This window comes from Oncorhynchus nerka, linkage group LG3 (genome assembly GCF_034236695.1).
Source record: "Oncorhynchus nerka isolate Pitt River linkage group LG3, Oner_Uvic_2.0, whole genome shotgun sequence".
NCBI classification, from domain to species: Eukaryota; Metazoa; Chordata; class Actinopteri; order Salmoniformes; family Salmonidae; genus Oncorhynchus; species Oncorhynchus nerka.
Genome location: NC_088398.1, coordinates 58,373,001 through 58,396,425, shown reverse-complemented (window position 1 = coordinate 58,396,425; position 23,425 = coordinate 58,373,001). Strand labels below are relative to the sequence as shown.

The following is a 23,425-nucleotide window of genomic DNA, read 5'->3' as shown; positions in this document are numbered from 1 at the left end:
AAACTTAAACAAGAGGCTCCCACGCTGAGGTCTGTCCAACGCTGGTCAGACCAAGCTGACTCCACACTCCAAGACTGCTTCCATCACGTGGACTGGGACATGTTTCGTATTGCGTCAGATAAAAATATTGACGAATACGCTGATTCGGTGTGCGAGTTCATTAGAACGTGCGTTGAAGATGTCGTTCCCATAGCAACGATAAAAACATTCCCTAACCAGAAACCGTGGATTGATGGCAGCATTCGCGTGAAACTGAAAGCGCGAACCACTGCTTTTAATCAGGGCAAGGTGTCTGGCAACATGACCGAATACAAACAGTGCAGCTATTCCCTCCGCAAGGCTATAAAACAAGCTAAGCGTCAGTACAGAGACAAAGTAGAATCTCAATTCAACGGCTCAGACACAAGAGGCATGTGGCAGGGTCTACAGTCAATCACGGACTACAAGAAGAAACCCAGCCCAGTCACGGACCAGGATGTCTTGCTCCCAGGCAGACTAAATAACTTTTTGCCCGCTTTGAGGACAATACAGTGCCACTGACACGGCCTGCAACGAAAACATGCGGTCTCTCCTTCACTGCAGCCGAGGTGAGTAAGACATTTAAACGTGTTAACCCTCGCAAGGCTGCAGGCCCAGACGGCATCCCCAGCCGCGCCCTCAGAGCATGCGCAGACCAGCTGGCCGGTGTGTTTACGGACATATTCAATCAATCCCTATACCAGTCTGCTGTTCCCACATGCTTCAAGAGGGCCACCATTGTTCCTGTTCCCAAGAAAGCTAAGGTAACTGAGCTAAACGACTACCGCCCCGTAGCACTCACTTCCGTCATCATGAAGTGCTTTGAGAGACTAGTCAAGGACCATATCACCTCCACCCTACCTGACACCCTAGACCCACTCCAATTTGCTTACCGCTCAAATAGGTCCACAGACGATGCAATCTCAACCACACTGCACACTGCCCTAACCCACCTGGACAAGAGGAATACCTATGTGAGAATGCTGTTCATCGACTACAGCTCGGCATTCAACACCATAGTACCCTCCAAACTCGTCATCAAGCTCGAGACCCTGGGTCTCGACCCCGCCCTGTGCAACTGGGTACTGGACTTCCTGATGGGCCGCCCCCAGGTGGTGAGGGTAGGCAACAACATCTCCTCCCCGCTGATCCTCAACACGGGGGCCCCACAAGGGTGCGTTCTGAGCACTCTCCTGTACTCCCTGTTCACCCACGACTGCGTGGCCACGCACGCCTCCAACTCAATCATCAAGTTTGCGGACGACACAACAGTGGTAGGCTTGTTTACCAACAACGACGAGACGGCCTACAGGGAGGAGTTGAGGGCCCTCGGAGTGTGGTGTCAGGAAAATAACCTCACACTCAACGTCAACAAAACTAAGGAGATGATTGTGGACTTCAGGAAACAGCAGAGGGAACACCCCCCTATCCACATCGATGGAACAGTAGTGGAGAGGGTAGCAAGTTTTAAGTTCCTCGGCATACACATCACAGACAAACTGAATTGGTCCACTCACACTGACAGCGTCGTGAGGAAGGCGCAACAGCGCCTCTTCAACCTCAGGAGGCTGAAGAAATTTGGCTTGTCACCAAAAGCACTCACAAACTTCTACAGATGCACAATCGAGAGCATCCTGGCGGGCTGTATCACCGCCTGGTACGGCAACTGCTCCGCCCTCAACCGTAAGGCTCTCCAGAGGGTAGTGAGGTCTGCACAACGCATCACCGGGGGCAAACTACCTGCCCTCCAGGACACCTACACCACCCGATGTTACAGGAAGGCCATAAAGATCATCAAGGACATCAACCACCCGAACCACTGCCTGTTCACCCCGCTATCATCCAGAAGGCGAGGTCAGTACAGGTGCATCAAAGCTGGGACCGAGAGACTGAAAAACATCTTCTATCTCAAGGCCATCAGACTGTTAAACAGCCACCACTAACATTGAGTGGCTGCTGCCAACACACTGTCATTGACACTGACCCAACTCCAGCCACTTTAATAATGGGAATTGATGGGAAATGTTGTAAATATATCACTAGCCACTTTAAACAATGCTACCTTATATAATGTTACTTACCCTACATTATTCATCTCATATGCATACGTATATACTGTACTCTACATCATCGACTGCATCCTTATGTAATACATGTATCACTAGCCACTTTAACTATGCCACTTTGTTTACTTTGTCTACATTCTCATCTCATATGTATATACTGTACTCGATACCATCTACTGTATGCTGCTCTGTACCATCACTCATTCATATATCCTTATGTACATATTCTTTATCCCCTTACACTGTGTATAAGACAGTAGTTTTGGAATTGTTAGTTAGATTACTTGTTGGTTATCACTGCATTGTCGGAACTAGAAGCACAAGCATTTCGCTACACTCGCATTAACATCTGCTAACCATGTGTATGTGACAAATAAAATCTGATTTGATTTGATTTGATTTGACAATAATCTAAAACATGAGGCCAAATATACATTGGAGTTGCTTACCAAGATAACATTGAATGGTCTTGAGTGGCCTGGTTACAGTTTTGACTTAAATCTGCATTTAGATCTATGGCAAGACTTGAACATGTCTGTCTTCAACCATCAACAACCAACTTGACAGAGCTTAAAGAATTTAAAAAAGAATCATGTACAAATATTGTACAATCCAGGTTTGCAAAGCTCTTATAGACTAACATGTATGGACTCAGGGGTGTGAATACATTTAAATTAGATATTTATGTATTTCATTTTCAATAAATGTGCAAAAAAAAGCAATTTAATACATTTGGAATTTCAGGCTGTAACACAACAAAATGTGGAATAAGTCAAGGGGTATGAATACTTTCTGAAGGCACTGCACATGTTCCCAGACCAAGGTCTTCAACCAGCTCTTATTTTTCATCTTGAGTTCAGGATTGACAGGGACATCTAACCCCATGCTGAGGCCCTATAGTCTGCTAATGCCTCTGACTGCTGATGTGTATATCTTCTCCATATGTTGTGGGTGATGGCTGTATAGGGACCAGATCAATACAACACATCTGTTGACACACAGGGTCATATATGTAACATGAAGTCTCTCCTCTCTAGAGTGGGACTACAGATCTACATTATACGTATATCCACTGTCTCCAGAGATCTTATCAGATAGATAGATTAACCTGTGGGGGCTCTATCTGCTTTAATGGATTTACATTCTCATCTAGTGCACATATTGGGACACCTAACAAATAGCAGCCATTCAATTTGTGTTATAATTCAGGATATAAATATTAGTTTGAAGAAGAGTTGTTGGTCACCATGCACTAAATATGAACACAAAATATATAGTTTTTATAATATCAAAGTCTGCGATATTGATGGAATTCTATCGGAGCCAAAATAATATAATGTCGTGTCCCATAAGGCTCCATACTTGGGCCTATATGGTTCCTGATATATGTAGATTTAAAAAAATAATAATAATAATAAAAACTATGACAAGCACTCTGGTCCTTTAGAACAGTTCTGAGATATACTGTATCTTATATACATGTACAGTGCATACGGAAAGTATTCAGACCCCTAGACCCCTAGTATTCAGGCCCTTCTCCCCCAATTGCTCAGTTTGGCCGGTGGCTGTCAATTAAATTCTGGGCCACATTCTGACTGATGGCATAATTCTTGCATAATCAATGCTTGGAGTTTGTCATAATTTGTATAAGGTCTGGGGAGTTTCCTGGAGTTTCCTGGCCATGGACCCAAAATATCGATGTTTTGTTCCCCGAGCCACTTAGTTATCATTTTTGCCTTATGGCAAGGTGCTCCATCATGCTGGAAAAGGTATTGTTCGTCACCAAACTGTTCCTGGAAGGTTGGGAGAAGTTGCTCTCGGAGGATGTGTTGGTACCATTCTTTATTCATGGCTGTGTTCTAAGGCAAAATTGTGAGCGAGCCCACTCCCTTGGCTGAGAAGCAACCCCACACATGAATGGTCTCAGGATGCTTTACTGTTGGCATGACACAGGACTGATGGTAGCGCTCACCTTGTCTTCTCCGGACAAGCTTTTTTCCGGATGCCCCAAACAATCGTAAAGGGGATTCATCAGAGAAAATGACTTTACCCCAGTCCTCAGCAGTCCAATCCCTGTACCTTTTGCAGAATATCAGTCTGTCCCTGATGTTTTTCCTGGAGAGAAGTGGCTTCTTTGCTGCCCTTCTTGACACTAGGCCATCCTCCAAAAGTCTTCGCCTCACTGTGCGTGCAGATGCACTCACACCTGCCTGCTGCCATTCTTGAGCAAGCTCTGTATGATGGTGCCCGATCTCGCAGCTGAATCAACTTTAGGAGACGGTCCTGGCACTTGCTGGTCTTTCTTGGGCGCCCTGAAGCTTTCTTCACAACAATTGAACCACTCTCCTTGAAGTTCTTGATGAGCCAATAAATGGTTGATTTAGGTGCAATCTTACTGGCAGCAATATCCTTGCCTGTGAAGCTCTTTTTGTGCAAAGCAATGATGACGGCACGTGTTTCCTTGCAGGTAACCATGGTTGACAGAGGAAGAACAATGATTCCAAGCACCACCCTCCTTTTGAAGCTTCCAGTCCGTTATTCGAACTCAATCAGCATGACAGAGTGATCTCCAGCCTTGTCCTCATCAACACTCACACCTGTGTTAACGAGAGAATCACTGACATGATGTCAGCTGGTCCTTTTGTGGCAGGGCTGAAATGCAGTGGAATGTTTTGGGGGGATTCAGTTCATTTGCATGGCAAAGAGGGACTTTGTAATTAATTGCAATTCATATGATCACTCTTCATAACATTCTGGAGTATATGCAAATTGCCATCATACAAACGGAGGCAGCAGACTTTGTGAAAATTAATATTTGTGTCATTCTCAAAACTTTTGGCCACAACTGTATACTCTGCTCAACAGCCTGGCTTGTGTCGCTCTCTGTCGAAATATGATTATGATTTGAAATGACATGATAGGTACAACCTTTCATTTGGGGCACAAGAAGGAGCACAAAGATTAAGCATAGCTGCAGACTTCTTGAAAACCTTATTGCTGCCAGATGGAGTCAAGCTTCTTCCCAGCACTACTTCTGCTCATAGCAGACATAGATGGCATAGCAGCATCATGTAATCTACTATAATTAATTTATGGTAAAAAAAAAAACATCCATTTAATCTGACATCCCGAAATGACAATGTTTTCAACATTGGCTGTAATACAAAAATTGAAGGAATATTCTCAGATATGCCATTTTGTTCAAATTTGTATTGTGCATTCATAGAATCTCTCTGTTGGGTTCTTCTTCATTCAATGTGTTAATGTTTGATCTCAAGTGTGTCATAGTTCACACTACAACGTGTTGTTATTCACTACAGATTTAACTGCTATTTGTCTCATTTCAGCTGTTGTTGTTGATTTTTGTTGTTGTTGGGACATACAGTAGAGTGCTCTCAGTCCCAGATAACTCGAGCTAACATTGTCATTTTGTCAACTGTCCAAGCATAGCCAGTCTGTGCCAGGTCAGTGTAGTGCTCCTCTTTGCCCCCATGTTGTGTGGGCCATGTGGTTCACAGTGTGGCACCTAGGATCATATTTTCCACCTGTGCCTTCAGAGGCCTGCCTGCCGAGACGCACACACACACACACACACACACACACACACACACACACACACACACACACACACACACACACACACACACACACACACACACACACACACACACACACACATACACACACACACACAGCAAAACCCAATATTTACATTTTTATATTGCTGTTGTCAAGCCCCCAGGAAGCAAACAGAGCAGACGACAGGGTCTGTTTGTTCCCTTTGTGCAATTAGACTATGACACTGTCTGTCTGTCTCTGTCTGTCCCAAATGGAACCCTATGCCCTATATAGTATACTACTTTGACCCGTGTCTAATTGATCAGGCCATTGGACTGGTCAAAAGTAGTGCACCATATATGGCATAGGGTTCCATTTGGGACAGACACAATTTCTATCTGTCCCTCTTGTAATACGGAGGGGTCACACACGTTCTGAACCCTCGCTGTGGTTACTGTACTCACTGTACCGTTCAGCTAATTAACTTTGACTGCCATAAATTGTAGAGCAAATATGGGCAGAAATTAGTCCTTTCAATCTGTCATGTGCACTTCCCACAATTATGGCGTATTGTGTTGAATCGGTGGATGAAACTACACACAATAGTATTTCTGGTAATTGCAGTCCATCACTCTAAGCATTTATATCACCACACACACATGCCTTACAGTGAACAGCACAGGTTTTAACTAGGGCTGTCAAATGCTATTTAAAAAATTATTGAGTGAAACGCAGGATTTGCTGTGATTCATCGCGATTCATTGCAAATTCTGAATTTGCTCAAATTAAGCTGTAAATTAAGACTTTTTCATACAAAAGAATTACAAGAATATTGATGTTGATTTTGTCTAATGTAACTTTTAGCAAAATTAGGCAAATTGAAAAAGCACATTTTCTTTAACCTCATGTCGACTTCTTTTAACATTGCATTGTTATTTTTAGCTGTATCGATTAGGTATTTGGTATGTTTTCAGTGTATTTTGAATGATTTCAGACAATGTGATTAATCACAAGAAAAAAAAGGCGGCGGCGCCCCATGTTTCCTCTGCGCGCCGGAACCAGTCGTCCCCCGCAGGAGCCTTGGTCTGACTCTGATGCCAAGGAGCCAGAACCGGCTGATACCCCAATACACACTGGAAGGGGGAGAGGTTAGTGGAGGAGTGGCAGAGCGAGTTCTGGGCCATCTCTGCCCAGGGCACGAACGCTGCCCACTCCCCCGGCCGGTCCTGGCAATAGGACCTCAGAAACCTACCCACATCCTGGTTAACTCTCTCCACCTGCCCGTTACTCTCGGGGTGAAAACCTGAGGTGAGGCTGACCGAGACCCCCAGACGTTCCATGAACGCCCTCCAGACCCTTGAAGTGAACTGGGGACCCCAATCAGACACTATATCCTCAGGCACCCCGTAGTGCCGGAAGACGTGTGTAAACAAGGCCTCCGCAGTCTGTAGGGCCGTAGGGAGACCGGGCAGAGGAAGGAGACGGCAGGACTCCAGGATCAACAACCAGGATCGTAGTGTTTTCCTGTGATGGGGGAAGATCAGTCAGGAAATCAATCGACAGGTGCGACCATGGCCGTTGTGGAACGGGTAAGGGGTGTAGCTTACCTCTGGGCAGGTGCCTAGGAGCCTTACACTGGGCGCACACCAAGCAGGAGGAAACATAAACCCTCACATCCTTAGCCAAAGTGGGCTACCAGTACTTCCCAGTCAGACAGCTCACCGTCTGACCAATGCCTGGATGACCAGAGGAGGGTGACGTGTGGGCCCAATAGATCAGCCAGTCACAGACAGCAGACGGAACATACAGCCGCCCAACTGAAGTGGAGCGGGCTCTGCACGCAATGTCTGCGTCCAGCTCCCACACTACCGGCGTCACCAGGCAGGAGGCCGGGAGTTTGGGGGTGGGATCCATGGGCCGCTCCTCTGTGTCATACAGCCGGGACAGTGCGTCTACCTTCACGTTCTGGGAACCTGGTCAGTAAGAAAGGGTAAGCACAAAATGGGTGAAAAACATGGCCCACCTTGCCTGGCGAGGGTTCAGTCTCCTCGCCGCCCGGATGTACTCCAGATTGCAGTGGTCAGTCCAGATAAGAAAAGGGTGTTTATCCCCCTCAAGCCAATGTCTCCACGCCTTCAGAGCCTTGAAGACAGCCAACAGCTCCCGGTACCCCACGTCATAGTTTCCCTCCGCCAGGCTGAGCTTCCTCGAGAAGAAGGCACAGGGGCGGAGCTTCGGTGGCGTGCCCGAGCACTGAGAGAGCACGGCTCCTATCCCAGCCTCGGACGCGTCCACCACCACTAAGAATGCCAAAGAGGAATCTGGATTGGCCAGCACGGGAGCCGAGGTAAACAGAGCCCCCCGTTGCCATGAAATAGTGGGGTTATGACAAGCTAACCAGGGTAGACCTAGCTCCACTGGAAACGCAGGAGAGTCAATGAGAAAGAGACTGATTTTCTCCATATTGACCCCCCTGCGTCACCATGCCCAGAGGAGCGGTGGTCTCCCTAATCAACCCTGACCTAATGGTTGACTATCTAATGTGTGAACTGGGAAGTGCATTCCTACAGGAATGATGGGGATCCCAAAACTAAAGTCTAATGATCTGTCTATAAAATTCCCCGCCGCTCCTGAATCGGTGAGCACCTTATGCTGGGAATGCGGGGAAAATTCAGGAAACGTAACAAACAAAAACATTTTTGCAACAGAGAGCTCTAGGTGAGAAGGGTGCCTTCTCACCTGAGGTGACGCCAGAGTGCCCTGCCTGCTGCCTCGACTCCCAGAGGAACCAACCCGGCACCGACCAGCAGTGTGATCTCTGCGGCCACAGATGGTGCACGAGACAGAACCTCTTCCGTTCTCGCTGAGCGCAGCACCTCCCAGCTCCATGGGCATCGGAGTGGAAACTGCAGCGATAATGGTCGATCAGGGCACTGTCGTTCCATCCTGCCCTCGCGGCCGGCCAGGGTCTGAAATTCCAAAACAAACTCCTGTGCGCTCCTCGTCCCCTGCCGCAGGTGGAATAGACGTTCTCGAAATCTCCTTCTCCCCATACGGCGTTAACCCACTCCAGAGCTCTCCCCGAGAGGCACGAAACGAGGACGGATACCCTCTCCCTTCTCGAGGGAGCCGGGTAAACGGTGCTCAGGTATAAGTCCAGCTGTAACAGGAAACCCTGGCAACGTGCCACCGTCCCATCATACTCCCTGGGAAGGTCGAGACGCATCGCTTGCTCCTGGACGCTCTCTTCTATCCTCATACCAGGGGCACCTGCTCCTGCTGACTCCATGTAGTGGGTGTGGTATTCTGTAAATGGTGCGTATCTGGTCGCAGGGAAGTCAGACGCAGGAGAGCAGAACTTGATAATAGCCGGAGCAGTTTAATAGTAAAACCAACGGCATAAGAAATACAAAGTATGGGCACAAATAACTCGACGCGCACCAGTCAAACAAAATGTGCACAAGCACTTACAATAAACAATACCACACAAAGACATGGGGGGAGCATAGGGTTAAATACACAACACATAATGAGGGAAATGAGAACCAGTTGTGTGGTAAAACGAGACAAAACAAATGGAAAATGAAAAATGGATCGGCGATGGCTAGAACACAGAACACCGCTCGAACAAGGAGAGGCATCGACTTCGAAAGAAGTCGTGACATAACTGATTAACTCTGAAAGCCCTAGTTGTAACATAATGACTAGTTGTTAATAGTAGTAAGTAATCCTTTTTTTGCAATGTCTGCCAAAAAAGGGAGGGAGAAATGCACCAGTCTGTTTCACTTCAGACTTTAAGAAGATAGATCAAATTTGAAAACATTTATAATTTCAAAAATACTCCACATCCTCTGCAGAATATACAAATACATAAACATGTTATTAAGTTGCAATTCAATGCCATGACACATCTCTCTATATCATTATATTGCCTATGCACAGTGTGACAATACATCCCATCCAAACCAGCAATGTCCAAATCCAAAACATTACACTAATTAGTTTCACAGATTCAAACCCCTGCCAAACCCCTAAATAACCGAAAATAAGTTCCAAACAACTCAGCCAACTTTATGAATGGACCTGTGCCTGAAAGAAGTCACGGGCAGCCAACCACTGTGTATGGGGTTTTTATATGCCGAGTTGCAGCACCTGAAAGAGTTGGCTTGTGCATAAACTGCGAAAACAATTAGCGTCAAGCAGATAAGTCCCCCTATAATCCTGTTTATGGTCGGAATCAGGCAGATGTGCCTAGATTGATCCAGACAGGACAGGGCGCCAGCATCAGTTTACTGTAATCCCCCCTTCCCCCTCTCCTTCCCTTGTACATCACTGTATTACTGGAGGGAAGGAAATGGGTGAGGGGGACGCTCCCCCTTTCTAAAGCCTCAAACTATCCCCCCTCTCTACCCCCTTTTCTGCGTGCCTTTTCCCTTGTATCCTAATATATCACTGTTGTAAATAATGCCCTGTTTGTCATTGGTCCCTGTCTGCAGCCAGCTCATTTTGTCAATCGGGGGAGATTATCTTTATTTCCTCTAAATATATTGGATATTTTTGTAGCAGCCAACATTAGAGTGGGATAGAGGACGCACTCAAAGTATTTGAACAATTTCAAATCGTATTTGGACCCAGGTCTGGAAGAAGCCTGATCACCAGGAACAGATGGTGTCAACCGGGGTGTCCCGCTAAGCTCAGTAATGTGAGAGGATAGATGGTAGTTAATGTTCTGAAACACTGTCTGAGGAACGGGCTGGGGATCTTCCTAATGAAGAAAGGGTTTCACATGAGGAGAGACAGACTCATTTAGAGAAGAGAAGGAGTCACAGTCAGGACAGTTGGCCATCTTGGACAAAGAACCCAGATCTGTTTAATTGGAGTTGTGTCTGATGTTGATTGTCTTCAGCAGGAGGGCCAGGGAGAATGAGACACTAAACAATCCTGTGATGTCACACTCTGTCAACACATTACCCATTAAGAGTTAAAGATCTAATTCAGCTGTTTTTATCTCAAGATCAAATCATTTCTGCGTAACAATTAAGTACCTGACCTTACTGTACTGTAATTGTTTTCAATTACTGCTTCTTGCTGCTTCTTTGCAAAGGGCAATTTCTCAAGCAACAATTTTGCTGGCATTGTCTAGGGGAACATTGAAAATTAGCTGTTATTGGCAGATAGGTTTGAAACTCTATTTCTTATTGGTCTATTAACTATTGATTTGATTTGATTTGATTTTAATTTACCACATGGTGATGTCACCATGGAAGGCCAAAACTCAATCCCACCGAAACAGGCTGAAATTTCAGGCAGTCTTTTCAAACAGCTTTTACACTAAAAGGGCATTATCATAAATTTCACAATGTCACATTGTTATTCCAATCTCATAGTGTGGAAATAAAGAATATATAAAACACAGGAAAATCACGTTTTTGACTGCACTGGGCCTTTAACACTTTTAAAGCTATTATCTCTCAGAACTAAAGTTATTTCTTTGTTCAAGTATAGGCCTAAGTCTTTATGTCGGCATTGTGGTAAAGGGTTCCTGCACTTCCGGAGCATGTCTTTGCTTCCTGTGTATCTCTAGGTCAGTCGGAGACTCTGAGGCGTACAGAGTATGTGCAGCTGAAGGATATGTTTGAAGTGAAGGTGAAGAGAGATGCTCTCTTGGGCATCACTCTGTTCCAGTTTAAGAAGAATGGACCCAAGCTGAAGGACCATGCCATTCACTTCAACAACATGAATGTGGAACACTGTGAGATCTGTTTTTAAAAAATGAAGGAGATACTCAGTGGTAAGTGTGCTACATAAAAAAAACTTTAAACATATAGGACTGGTTTCTCTGACAAAGATTAAGCCAAGTTCTAGACTCAGTGGTGAATCTGCTTTTAAGACTGAATCTAGGTCTGGTAAACTGGCTCATATAGTATTTGGTCTGACTGAGTAAAAAAGATGGAAAACATCAAATAATGTAGTGCATTTTTATGTGGACTCAACCTATGGCACCAAACGTAATTGTACTACCCTAAGTGGGCTGTGCTTTTGACAAATATTTGAACGCCAAACATATCAGGGCATATATGTTGTACAGCAGTTTGCAGTGATGTTGTTGCCAACAACCCACAAAGATTTTGAGACATGCTCAAATAGTTGGTCACTGATAATAAAGCAATACATTATCGATCACTGTAGTCACTAGGATATCACAATCTTTTTACAGGTTGTCACACAAAGACATTCTCCAATATCTTCCTGTTGTGATTTTTTTATGACTTTTTTAAGCAGCACCCCTGTGTGGTTATTGGCTCTGTGAGTGTCTCTAGGAAGAGACCTGGCATGATGGGGACACCTGTCTCTGAGGGCCCTGCTGGGTTGGACCATTTAGGCAGCCTATCCTCCTCCCCTCTCCACCCACTGTCTCCCCCTGTCAGTCCCGTAGAAGGAAAGATAATTACTAACTACAGGGTGGCCACCATCAACCTGTTCTTCAGGCCCTAGTGGCCAACACCTCCACATCGTTCTCCCACCCTCCTCCTCTCCAGCGTAGTCTAGGGCAATGACATGGCCATCACACAAAAAGAGTGCCCAACACCCAACACCTTTCAATTCATCTACTATATGCTGCCTCATCAGACATAATATCCTTGACAATCTAAAATATCCACCCCAGAAATGTTGCCTAATATACAGTACAGTGTGTGCATAGAATGTATGTTGGAGTTTCTGTAAATGAAAAACCTGGTCTAGGGATAGCTCTACCAGGTGCAGCTTAGACAAGCACTCGAAAGCTAGACAGCCCAAGTTAGTGACACTGTCTGTCTGTACATAATGTTGTGTTAACACAATTCAGCGTAATCCCTGTAACGTTCGTTATAGCAGCAGCCAGCTAATACTACGTGATTAGTTCTGCATTAGTCATCTGAGATTAAAGGGGATTGTTGTTATGTTAGCTCAATCTAGCCGGCATTACACCATCTCTCCTTTCACAGGCCTGTCCGCTCTGTTATAGCCCTGTACTGTTCTGTTCCTCAGGCAAACCAAGGATTTGTCCAAAATGTCATCCTATTCCTTATATAGTGCACTACTTTTGACCAGAGCCCTATGGACCTGGTCAAAAGTAATGCACTGCCTAGGGAATAGTGTGCCATTTAAGACTCAGTACAACTTTGGCAAAGCCGACTTTTAAAGTTGTACCTCCCTCAGCCTTAGGAGGATCCAAAGCCTTGGCTGTGTTCCAAATGGCCCCCTATTCTCTATATATAGTGAACTCATTTTGACAAAGGCCCATATGCGTCTGGTCAAAAGTAGTGCACAATGTAGGGAATAGGGTGTAATTTGGGACATTGGCCTTGGGTTTTTGTGTGAGAGGGCTGTGAGTACTTTGTACTTTAACACGAATTTATTAACATAATTAAAACAACATGCCTTGAGGCGGCCTACAGGACACTGAATAGCCTTATTTATGAAGAAAAAAAACATACAAAAACAATCATTAATTGATTCGATACTGTCTTCTTCTTCTTTTTTATGTTGCAGAATGGATCATCTTATGAAACTAAGCCTGGGCCCGTATTCAAAAAGCATTTTAGAAGAGGAGAGCTGAACTACAAGCGGTGACGTCTTTTATCATTGTACAGAATATTTTTCACCAAATGTAACACAGCGGCAGTGCATTTGCACTACTAAATTGAACCAACAAGAGTTATTGGTTGTTATAAAACCTGCATCTCATTACACTCAGGTGCTGGGCAAATATGGTTCGACACAGATTCATATACTAAATAAATATACGGCTCTGGCTTGTTCGGACAAAGATCCACTGCGGCTCTAAATATTGACCCTGTTAAAAGGTGGTATTAGGAGCATAATGCAGAGCCCTTAGCCTTCACCTGGCACAACAAGTCCCAAGTAAGTACAAAAGTAAATTAAGGGCATAACAGACCTTGTCCTTATCAACAATAGACATGTAATGTTATATACGATTAAATAATAACCATCAACTACATGAATCATGCATATATTCATATAGGTTCTATACAAAGAGTTAAAACATAAACGGTAAAAAAATCCTCTCCATTCTGTTGTTAAACAACTTAGCTAACGGGTTTATGTAGTTCTCACACTATGACTTATCAATAGACATATGAATTCAGTTTAGAGGACAATGGTCAATGGATCAACTCTAAGTTGAACTCTGAGCTTTCCCCCCTCTCTCTTTTTCTCCTCTCTGTTTCGCTCTCTCCTCCACTCTCTCTTTTCCTCCCCCTGAGGGCCTTTAGCTATGACAACAATAAAGTTCAACTTGATGCAGGAGTGTGACCATCCACTTTGACAAGAGCACCAAGGCCATATTATCTGTCCAGAGAGGGGAGACGGCCTGGTGTGGGCTATGAGGGGCCTGGTTGGTCTGATTGACCTGCCCAACACAGGACCCACTAATCTGTGAAAGAAAGGGGGCTTTGAAAATGCCATGGAGGTGATTGTAGGATTGTAGCTCTACACAGCGTCGCTCCGCTCGCACAAGGCAAGGGTATCAGAAAGACACAGACATCCTGCCTTGAGCCTTGTACAGGTGCTGCCATTGTTAGCGCTGGCCTCTACACATGCTGGTCTGTCTGTGACCAGGCTGGTGACATTACCAGACGACTGATGGCTGGTTTAATCTGGTGGCTGACACCCTCAGCTGGACCACGCCACCTCATGTGTCAGACCACATCACATGGCTTGTCACTGCGATGGCCCAGCAATGACCACAGCACTGGCCAAGGCAATGCCTCCATTTGGTTTCCAGCATTCAGAATCCATCTCTAGGAAAGGAGAGTGAGGGGTTGATAAAAAAGGCAAGGAGGGAGACGGGGTTATGCAGCAGCACCTTTTGTGTTTAACTGTCAGCTGGGACACTCCCTTCATTGTGCAACGTTATTAGAGGCTCCCTGGGAAACGAGGGCGCAGGGATACACCGTTCCCACTGTAACAGGTGAGAGCTCCTGTAATCCAGCATACCGCAGTTTAAATTCCCCCTGTGGGAGAAATTATTCAGCAGCACCACTGACTTAACAATAGCCTTATAATAAAACAAAAGACATCCCCCTGTGGAAAACAGAGAGAGCAAGAGAGAGAGAGAGAGAAAGAGAGAGAGAGAGAGAGAGAGAGAGAGAGAGAGAGAGAGGAGGAGCTAGCACACCGTCCTTTATGTTCCATTGTGTGAGGCTATCAAGGTATAATTTTAACAGGCAGTCATGCGCGGTGCGGACCAAGGTGACATGTGGCCCAAAGTAATGCATTTCTCTCCCAGGCAGGCAAGTCAGTTAGCTAATGTGGGAAGCTAATGTAGTAAAAGATAGCAGCATGCATCTGTTCTTCAGGACACACACACACACACATAGAACCTGGCTAAGGCAGTCTGGAGGAACTCTAATGAAGGAGCTGAGAGACAGAGACTTCACATCTCAGAGCACACAGGAGCCTAATATCCACCGCTTAATGTGACACTGGAACTTTATAATCACCTTCTATCAGAAAGGCTAAAAAACAAAACATCTGGGGCTATATTTATAAAGCATCTCGGAGTAGGAGTCTCTGAGTAGGAGTCTCAGAGTAGGAGCCTCAGAGTAGGAGTCTCAGAGTAGTAGTCTCAGAGTAGGAGTCTCAGAGTAGGAATCTTAGAGGAGCTCTGCCTGACCTTAGAACCTTATTTATCATATGCAAAAATGTTATTACAATCAGTTGCATAAAGTTTATGATTTAAATTGCTTTACAGCACATTACCTATTTGTCAGTGTGTGTCCAGCAACCTCCCCTCTCCTGATGTGGTCATATCCTCTGTAGGATATTAGTACTCTTCCTGGTTGGATGAGTGTATGAAGGACATTACCCTGGTCCTTGCCTGGTAGCTGACTAGATGAGTGTAAAATCTTAGCCTGGTCCCTGTCTGCTAGCTGACTAGATGAGTGTACAATGTTAGCCTGGTCCCTGTCTCCTAGCGGACTAGATGAGTGTAGAATGTTAGCCTGGTCCTTGTCTCCTAGCTGACTAGATGAGTGTAGAATGTTAGTCTGGTCCCTGTCTCCTAGCTGACTAGATGAGTGTACAATGTTAGCCTGGTCCCTGTCTCCTAGCTGACTAGATGAGTGTAGAATGTTAGCCTGGTCCCTGTCTCCTAGCTGACTAGATGAGTGTAGAATGTTAGCCTGGTCCCTGTCTCCTAGCTGACTAGATGTGTGTAGAATGTTAGCCTGGTCCCTGTCTCCTAGCTGACTAGATGAGTGTAGAATGCTAGCCTGGTCCCTGTCTCCTAGCTGACTAGATGTGTGTAGAATGTTAGCCTGGTCCCTGTCTCCTAGCTGACTAGATGAGTGTAGAATGTTAGCCTGGTCCCTGTCTCCTAGCTGACTAGATGAGTGTAGAATGTTAGCCTGGTCCTTGTCTCCTAGCTGACTAGATGAGTGTAGAATGTTAGCCTGGTCCCTGTCTGCTAGCTGACAGTGTAGGATGGGGCGTGTAGGATAGGGTGGCAGGTAGGCTAGCGGTTAGAGCATTTGGCCAGCAACTGAAAGGCTGCTGGTTAAAATACCCGAGCCGACAAGGTAAAAAATCTGTCGATGTGCCCCTGAGCAAAGCACTTAACCTTAATTTGTTCCAGGGGCGCCGTATTACTATGCTGATCCTGTAAAACAACAGATTTCACTGCAGTTATGTGACAATAAACATATATATATATATGTTTTTTATGTTACTTCGGTCCCTGTCTGCTAGCTGCATGGATTAGTGTAGAATGTTACCCTGGTCCCTGTCTGCTAGCTGCATGGATTAGTGTAGAATGTTACCCTGGTCCCTATCTGTTAGCTGCATGGATTAGTATAGAATGTAACCCTGGTCCCTGTCTGTTAGCTGCATGGATTAGTGTAGAATGTTTACCCTGGTCCCTGTCTGCTAGCTGCATGGATTAGTGTAGAATGTTACCCTGGTCCCTGTCTGTTAGCTGCATTGATTAGTTTATAATGTTACCCTGGTCCCTGTCTGCTAGCTGCATGGATTAGTATAGAATGTTACCCTGGTCCCTGTCTGCTAGCTGCATGGATTAGTATAGAATGTTACCCTGGTCCCTGTCTGTTAGCTGCATGGATTAGTGTATAATGTTACCCTGGTCCCTGTCTGTTAGCTGCATGGATTAGTGTATAATGTTACCCTGGTCCCTGTCTGTTAGCTGCATGGATTAGTATAGCATGTTACCCTGGTCCCTGTCTGCTAGCTGCATGGATTAGTATAGAAAGTTACCCTGGTCCCTGTCTGTTAGCTGCATGGATTAGTGTAGAATGTTACCCTGGTCCCTATCTGTTAGCTGCATGGATTAGTGTAGAATGTTACCCTGGTCCCTGTCTGCTAGCTGCATGGATTAGTGTAGAATGTTACCCTGGTCCCTGTCTGCTAGCTGTATGGATTAGTTTATAATGTTACCCTGGTCCCTGTCTGCTAGCTGCATGGATTAGTATAGAAAGTTACCCTGGTCCCTGTCTGCTGGCTGCATGGATTAGTGTATAATGTTACCCTGGTCCCTGTCTGCTAGCTGTATGGATTAGTGTAGAATGTTACCCTGGTCCCTGTCTGCTAGCTGCATGGATTAGTGTAGAATGTTACGCTGGTCCCTGTCTGCTAGCTGTATGGATTAGTGTAGAATGTTACCCTGGTCCCTGTCTGCTAGCTGCATGGATTAGTGTAGAATGTTACCCTGGTCCCTGTCTGTTAGCTGCATGGATTAGTTTATAATGTTACCCTGGTCCCTGTCTGCTAGCTGCATGGATTAGTGTAGAATGTTACCCTGGTCCCTGTCTGCTAGCTGCATGGATTAGTGTAGAATGTTACCCTGGTCCCTGTCTGCTAGCTGCATGGATTAGTGTAGAATGTTACCCTGGTCCCTGTCTGTTAGCTGCATGGATTAGTTTATAATGTTACCCTGGTCCCTGTCTGCTAGCTGCATGGATTAGTATAGAATGTTACCCTGGTCCCTGTCTGCTAGCTGCATGGATTAGTGTATAATGTTACCCTGGTCCCTGTCTGCTAGCTGCATGGCTTAGTATAGAATGTAACCCTGGTCTCTGCCTGCTAGCTGCATGGATTAGTGTATAATGTTACCCTGGTCCCTGTCTGCTAGCTGCATGGCTTAGTTTCGAATGTTACCCTGGTACCTGTCTGCTAGCTGCATGAATTAGTATAGAATGTTACCCTGGTCCCTGTCTGCTAGCTGTATGGATTAGTGTAGAATGTAACCCTGGTACCTGTCTGCTAGCTGCATGAATTAGTATAGAATGTTACCCTGGTCCCTGTCTGCTAGCTGCATGAATTAGTGTAGAATGTAACCCTGGTCCCTGTCTGCAAGCTGCATGGATTAGTATAGAATGTTACCCTGGTCCCTGTCTGCTAGCTGCATGGATTAGTGTAGAATGTTACCCTGGTCCCTGTCTGCTAGCTGCATGGATTAGTGTAGAATGTTACCCTGGCCCCTGTCTGCTAGCTGCATGGATTAGTGTAGAATGTTACCCTGGTCCCTATCTGTTAGCTGCATGGATTAGTGTAGAATGTTACCCTGGTCCCTGTCTGCTAGCTGCATGGATTAGTGTAGAATGTTACCCTGGCCCCTGTCTGCTAGCTGCATGGATTAGTGTATAATGTTACCCTGGTCCCTGTCTGCTAGCTGCATGGATTAGTGTATAATGTTACCCTGGTCCCTGTCTGCTAGCTGCATGGATTAGTGTATAATGTTACCCTGGTCCCTGTCTGTTAGCTGCATGGATTAGTGTAAAATGTTACCCTGGTCCCTGTCTGTTAGCTGCATGGATTAGTGTATAATGTTACCCTGGTCCCTGTCTGTTAGCTGCATGGATTAGTATAGAATGTTACCCTGGTCCCTGTCTGTTAGCTGCATGGATTAGTGTATAATGTTACCCTGGTCCCTGTCTGCTAGCTGCATGGCTTAGTATAGAATGTAACCCTGGTCCCTATATGCAAGCTGCATGGATTAGTATAGAATGTTACCCTGGTCCCTGTCTGCTAGCTGCATGGATTAGTGTAGAATGTTACTCTGGTCCCTGTCTGCTAGCTGCGTGGATTAGTGTTGAATGTTACCCTGGTACCTGTCTGCTAGCTGCATGAATTAGTATAGAATGTTACCCTGGTCCCTGTCTGTTAGCTGCATGGATTAGTGTTGAATGTTACCCTGGTCCCTGTCTGCTAGCTGCATGGCTTAGTTTCGAATGTAACCCTGGTCTCTGCCTGCTAGCTGCATGGATTAGTGTATAATGTTACCCTGGTCCCTGTCTGCTAGCTGCATGGCTTAGTTTCGAATGTAACCCTGGTCTCTGCCTGCTAGCTGCATGGATTAGTGTAGAATGTTACCCTGGTACCTGTCTGCTAGCTGCATGAATTAGTATAGAATGTTACCCTGGTCCCTGTCTGTTAGCTGCATGGATTAGTGTTGAATGTTACCCTGGTCCCTGTCTGCTAGCTGCATGGCTTAGTTTCGAATGTAACCCTGGTCTCTGCCTGCTAGCTGCATGGATTAGTGTAGAATGTTACCCTGGTACCTGTCTGCTAGCTGCATGAATTAGTATAGAATGTTACCCTGGTCCCTGTCTGTTAGCTGCATGAATTAGTGTAGAATGTAACCCTGGTCCCTGTCTGCAAGCTGCATGGATTAGTATAGAATGTTACCCTGGTCCGTGTCTGCTAGCTGCATGGATTAGTGTAGAATGTTACCCTGGTCCCTGTCTGCTAGCTGCATGGATTAGTGTAGAATGTTACCCTGGCCCCTGTCTGCTAGCTGTATGGATTAGTGTAGAATGTTACCCTGGTCCCTGTCTGCTAGCTGCGTGCATTAGTGTTGAATGTTACCCTGGTCCCTGTCTGCTAGCTGCATGGATTAGTGTAGAATGTTACCCTGGTCCCTGTCTGCTAGCTGCATGGATTAGTGTATAATGTTACCCTGGTCCCTGTCTGCTAGCTGCATGGATTAGTGTATAATGTTACCCTGGTCCCTGTCTGCTAGCTGCATGGATTAGTGTAGAATGTTACCCTGGTCCCTGTCTGCTAGCTGCATGGATTAGTGTAGAATGTTACCCTGGTCCCTTTCTGCTAGCTGCATGAATTCGTGTAGAATGTTACCCTGGTCCCTGTCTGCTAGCTGCATGGATTAGTGTATAATATTACCCTGGTCCCTGTCTGCTAGCTGCATGGATTAGTGTATAATGTTACCCTGGTCCCTGTCTGCTAGCTGCATGGATTAGTGTTGAATGTTACCCTGGTCCCTGTCTGCTAGCTGCATGGCTTAGTTTCGAATGTAACCCTGGTCTCTGCCTGCTAGCTGCATGGATTAGTGTAGAATGTTACCCTGGTACCTGTCTGCTAGCTGCATTAATTAGTATAGCATGTTACCCTGGTCCCTGTCTGGCTAGCTGTATGGATTAGTGTATAATATTACCCTGGTCCCTGTCTGCTAGCTGCATGGATTAGTATAGAATGTTACCCTGTTCCCTGTCTGCTAGCTGCATGGATTAGTGTAGAATGTTACACTGGTCCCTGTCTGCAAACTGAGTGTATAATGTTACACATTAACAGGCTTTCCATTAACTCACCATGTGTATCCATGGAGACACCACCTTCTCGTCAACTCCTCTGCATAGATACCAGTCCCTCGCTCAACCTTGCTTGGTCAACAAGGTTTTCTATTGTTGGTCTTTGTATACTTAGTTTGGTGAGGTGGAGAAAACTTCCCCGTGGGCGAGTCAAGTCAATCAGTTAGAGGGTGAATTGTGTGGATGTAATGTAGTAATATGAATTAGTGGGTGAGTGAGTGAGTAAGGGATTGAGGTGTGTGTGATGGATACAGAAAGAAAGTGGATCAGGGAGTTGGTGATTGAGTGATTTCATTTGATCATGGAATATGGTAAGTAAGTTAGATGAGTAGGAGAGAAAGAGAGCATGAACAGTATGTTAGATGTAAGTAAGTTAGTGTGAAAATAGTGTGTGAATGAGCATGTGTTATGTGGGAGAGTATATAATAGGGAGTGTGTGTGTGTGTGGGCGCTCATCACCATGGGAGAGCGGTAGTGTGTGTATATCTGTCTCTCTGCGGAGGATGAAACAGAGAGAAGCAGATGCTGTCCTCCGTAACAAAGGTATCACAGCCATATCACTTTCACTGGAGGGAGTACCAGTCCTGTCTTAGTGTATTCCCCCCCACAGACTGGACCCTTCTGTCTGTCTTTCTGACCGCATCTGTCTGTCTGTCTCTGACTTTAACTGTCTGTCTGTCTGTCTGTCTGTCTGTCTGTCTGTCTGTCTGTCTGTCTGTCTGTCTGACTGAAAACTGTCTGTGTATCTGTCTTTTTTGGGGGGCCTTGTCTGTCTGACTCACCTCGTCAGTGTTGAAGCACAGAATACGTGTCGCTGTCTGACACACCGCATTTATAAAAAAAAAAACACCAGCAATATAACACACAGGATTATCACCTACAGTGAAAACACACCAGCAATATAAACAGAGGATTATCACCTACAGTGAAAACACACCAACAATATAAGGCACAGGATTATCACCTACAGTGAAAACACACCAGCAATATAAGGCACAGCATTATCACCTACAGTGAAAACACACCAGCAATATAAGGCACAGGATTATCACCTACAGTGAAAACACACCAGCAATATAAACAGAGGATTATCACCTACAGTGAAAACACACCAGCAATATAAATAGAGGATTATCACCTACAGTGAAAACACACCAACAATATAAGGCACAGGATTATCACCTACAGTGAAAACACACCAGCAATATAAGGCACAGCATTATCACCTACAGTGAAAACACACCAGCAATATAAGGCACAGGATTATCACCTACAGTGAAAACACACCAGCAATATAAACCAAGCATTATCACCTACAGTGAAAACACACCAGCAATATAAACAGAGGATTATCACCTACAGTGAAAACACACCAGCAATATAAGGCACAGCATTATCACCTACAGTGAAAACACACCAGCAATATAAGGCACAGCATTATCACCTACAGTGAAAACACACCAGCAATATAAGGCACAGCATTATCACCTACAGTGAAAACACACCAGCAATATAAGGCACAGGATTATCACCTACAGTGAAAACACACCAGCAATATAAACCAAGCATTATCACCTACAGTGAAAACACACCAGCAATATAAACAGAGGATTATCACCTACAGTGAAAACACACCAGCAATATAAACAGAGGATTATCACCTACAGTGAAAACACACCAACAATATAAACACAGGATTATCACCTACAGTGAAAACACACCAACAATATAAACACAGGATTATCACCTACAGTGAAAACACACCAGCAATATAAACACAGGATTATCACCTACAGTGAAAACACACCAGCAATATAAGGCACAGCATTATCACCTACAGTGAAAACACACCAGCAATATAAGGCACAGGATTATCACCTACAGTGAAAACACACCAGCAATATAAGGCACAGGATTATCACCTACAGTGAAAACACACCAGCAATATAAACCAAGGATTATCACCCACAGTGAAAACACACCAGCAATATAAACCGAGGATTATCACCTACAGTGAAAACACACCAGCAATATAAACCGAGGATTATCACCCACAGTGAAAACACACCAGCAATATAAACCAAGGTTTATCACCTACAGTGAAAACACACCAGCAATATAAACCAAGGATTATCACCCACAGTGAAAACACACCAGCAATATAAACCGAGGATTATCACCTACAGTGAAAACACACCAGCAATATAAACCAAGGATTATCACCTACAGTGAAAACACACAAGCAATATAAACCAAGGATTATCACCCACAGTGAAAACACACCAGCAATATAAGGCACAGGATTATCACCTACAGTGAAAACACACCAGCAATATAAGGCACAGGATTATCACCTACAGTGAAAACACACCAGCAATATAAGGCACAGGATTATCACCTACAGTGAAAACACACCAGCAATATAAACCAAGGATTATCACCTACAGTGAAAACACACCAGCAATATAAGGCACAGGATTATCACCTACAGTGAAAACACACCAGCAATATAAGGCACAGGATTATCACCTACAGTGAAAACACACCAGCAATATAAGGCACAGGATTATCACCTACAGTGAAAACACACCAGCAATATAAGGCACAGGATTATCACCTACAGTGAAAACACACCAGCAATATAAGGCACAGGATTATCACCTACAGTGAAAACACACCAGCAATATAAGGCACAGGATTATCACCTACAGTGAAAACACATCAGCAATATAAACAGAGGATTAACACCTACAGTGAAAACACATATGCTGCTATGCATCTCTTCACTGTACTTAAAGTATGTTATTTTTTTGTAATATTTTGGTTTATAATGTACTTAGTGCTAATACATATTCAAAAAGTTCATAATGGTAACCTTTTGTGTTAGTAACCAGAGACACATTCCCGTTAGTCTTTTTGGATTATTTAATGATTTCCAAATACAGTATTTGTTTATTTTTTGTATTCATATTTTTTATATTGACCCAAATCACATGCACATAACGATTTCTATTATATTCACAACACAGTTGTTATATTCACAACAGTTATTATAGTCACAACACAGTTATTATAGTCACAACACAGTTGTTATATTCACAACAGTTATTATATTCACAACTGTCACGTTCAGACCATAGTTCTGTTATTTTATTCTTT

At 44.7% G+C, this 23,425-nt stretch overlaps 1 pseudogene; it reads left to right on the top strand.

The window, feature by feature from the left end:
- The first annotated feature begins 8,954 nt into the window (after window positions 1-8,954).
- Window positions 8,955-23,425, top strand: part of LOC115116434 (ceramide kinase-like protein) — a 63,012-nt pseudogene continuing 48,541 nt past the window's right edge.